This window comes from Aplysia californica, unplaced genomic scaffold (assembly GCF_000002075.1).
Source record: "Aplysia californica isolate F4 #8 unplaced genomic scaffold, AplCal3.0 scaffold00517, whole genome shotgun sequence".
NCBI classification, from domain to species: Eukaryota; Metazoa; Mollusca; class Gastropoda; order Aplysiida; family Aplysiidae; genus Aplysia; species Aplysia californica.
Genome location: NW_004797787.1, coordinates 285,671 through 288,406, shown reverse-complemented (window position 1 = coordinate 288,406; position 2,736 = coordinate 285,671). Strand labels below are relative to the sequence as shown.

Genomic DNA, 2,736 nt, shown 5'->3' with positions numbered 1-2,736 from the left:
GGGGGAGGGGTGGCATTGCGGCAAAAGTCCTTCGTTATAATTAAAGAATCTGGAAACAGCAGTCCTCTTTCAGAATTGGATTCAAACTCGCGTCGCCCACGTCGCAAGTCCATGGAAATAGACGTAATAGGAGTTCAGGGTGATCCCTCCCAAAAAACTGTACAACGTTTTTCTAAATATCTCGCACAAAATTTGTACTAGAATGTTATAGTTTGGCCTAGTTATAATTCAATCAAAATGAATTTGTTAGACATAAAATTCACAAAGAAGAAACCTATTTTCGAAAATGGAAATGGCTTTTATAAAAACCACCTACAAATGCAAAATACACCAATGTAAAAGGTCTTGTAAGGAAAGTCACGAAATGATTGGTTAGTTTTTTCCTTTCCTTTTATTTTTAAAATCTAATCTTTCCACCTTTTGTCTTGCCTCTTAGACAACATGATAAAAATATTAGTACCGGAATTATACCAACAATTACTGTTTCTGGAATTCCGAGAGCTAATGGTCTATAGAATCTATGTTCTCGATCCTTTGAACTCGACCATTTTAACTCGTCGTTCGTAATGTTCAGTGGTGACTTATCATTAGGATCCACTCAATCATGAGTACTCAAAGCCACACACACTGTACACCTTACAGTATGGAGCTGTTTGTAGAGACAATAGGGGTTTGGGGCCAAATAGACAGCATTTGAGGAGTTGATATAATCTGAAAGGTGAATATGGACTTTGCCAATAACCAAATGTCATAGAGGAAATGCTCACGCTTTTCAAGACGATCTTCGCGAACGGGAAAAAGGTACAGTCATAGATGAAGACCAGCCTTGAGAATGCAGACCGTTGAGATGTAGGAAGGTCATTGCTGCAGACATCGTCTACTGGCAGACATCTCATGGGGCCCATCTACTGAATTCTGCACCCTGGTGACGTGGGGTGGGAACGGTGTGTGTTTGACCTGAAATGGTCGTTTTGTCAGGGTATTTTTAGTTCTGTGTCTCTACAGGTCCTAACAGATGGACCATTTCCACCCATGACATCAAAGGAGGTCTTAAGGGTACTTTAACATTATTTCTGTACATTGTGTGAAACTTACGAAATTAGTTGGAGGTGAGGAAATGTTCAATACAAAAAGCTCTCTGCTCTGTGCTAATCTTAACATGATCTCAGCAGGCAAAGGAAACTAGAGAAAAACTATCTGCAAACTTCTGTTGGCATGTTAGACCACTGTAGTTTGCAATATGGCACAATCCTTGGGATTTTAAGTGGTATGCCTAATACGAACTAGTGCGTCATGCTACGATAATGAGGACACAGCTGAAAATGGGTTGTTTTTTGACACGCTATGTAGAGCAAAACTGTTTTGTGGATTCATCTAAAATGAATATCAGACAAATTCATTTTGAAATCAAAATGATATATACAAATTTGAAACACATAACTTCTGTGTGAAGGAAAATATTAACAAAAAAAGTTGCACAATTGGGTTTTGTTTTATATTTTTGGAACACCCTGTACATGTATCAATTTTCTGTACGTATTGCCAAAGCTTACAAGTAAAGTTACAACGGACGCTGCAATGGCGCTACATTTACTGCGCCCCCATACTACAGTCGAGTGTTTGTGGAGTGGGGAGTATTACATAAGGAACGAGCTCATGACTTAGTCTAGTTAGAGATTCATATCTCTGAACTGGACCCTTGGTCGTCAGATCCTGACCCCCTCGGCCTCCTCCCTCCTTTTCAGGCCCTAAAAGAGTCCCAAAAAGCTCAACAATAAACATACAAAAACAAATGAACAAACAAATAAAACCCAGCAAGACAGGAGACATAGGACATAATATAATATCTAATGGAATGACACCACATACTATGCCTGAGAGATTCTGGTTTATGCGAAACACCCTGTCATAGGAAAAGTTGCGTCCCCTATTTGAGCGACAGCAGAAATATGATTAATTTATATATCCTCCAGACCACTCGAAGAATTTACCTTTTTTCAAAATGACAAACAAATTAACAACGCTTCCCCTCAAACACAAAAGAAAAACTACGTAAACAAAATCGTAAAGCCATATTCCTTACGAGCTGCGGCATTCCAAAGATCTATTAACAATGTTTATATTAACCTCATTACGTGCTTCTAAACTGAAGGCAATGCTTATTCCAGGTCTGATAATTGCGTCTTTCTTTCGCTTCCCGAGCTGGTCGACTTGTTTTGTCTGGAACAATTTGACCTGGCTAGCATGCCTAGCCATAATACCGGAGAAACAATTCCCATACGAACTTTCAACAAAAGGGGGAAAAAGGAGAAGAGAGAAAACAAAAAAGAGAAAAATGATCGAAGAAGAATTCTTTTTGCGTGGACGTGGCAAGATGTCCGCTCAGGTCAGGTATACTGCACCACAACGGCTTCGTCTTTCAACCTCAAAACCCGCGTTATGCTCACAAACGCAAAAATCTCAAAAGAGATGGAGTTGGAAAAGTGTCCATGCCTACAGGAATCTAGATGGATTTTTTTTTCTTGTTACAGTTTGATTTAGTTTCTGGAATATTTTCCTCTCAGCTTTTGTGCCTTCACTGAGAATTAGAGGCTGGTTGGAGGGTTCCCATGTGTGGTTAGCTTCTTCTTTACTATCAAACCTCTATCATCCTTTCCTTGCCTTCTTCTTCTTCTTCTTCTTCTTCTTCTTCTTCTTCTTCTTCTTCTTCTTCTTCTTCTTCTTCTTCTTCTTCTT

The 2,736-nt window shown here is 39.3% G+C and overlaps 1 long non-coding RNA gene across 2 annotated transcripts in view; it reads right to left on the bottom strand.

Moving 5' to 3' along the window:
* The window catches only part of LOC118478371, a 58,569-nt gene that overhangs the window by 33,586 nt on the left and 22,247 nt on the right, over positions 1-2,736 (bottom strand). Inside the window, exon 1 of one of the 2 annotated variants that reach the window (XR_004858994.1) lies at positions 768-1,345. The exons of the other annotated variant lie outside the window; for it this stretch is intronic. This is a non-coding gene — a long non-coding RNA (uncharacterized LOC118478371). Of the gene's footprint in view, positions 1-767; positions 1,346-2,736 lie in introns of those variants that run through there. 2 annotated transcript variants of the gene reach the window in all.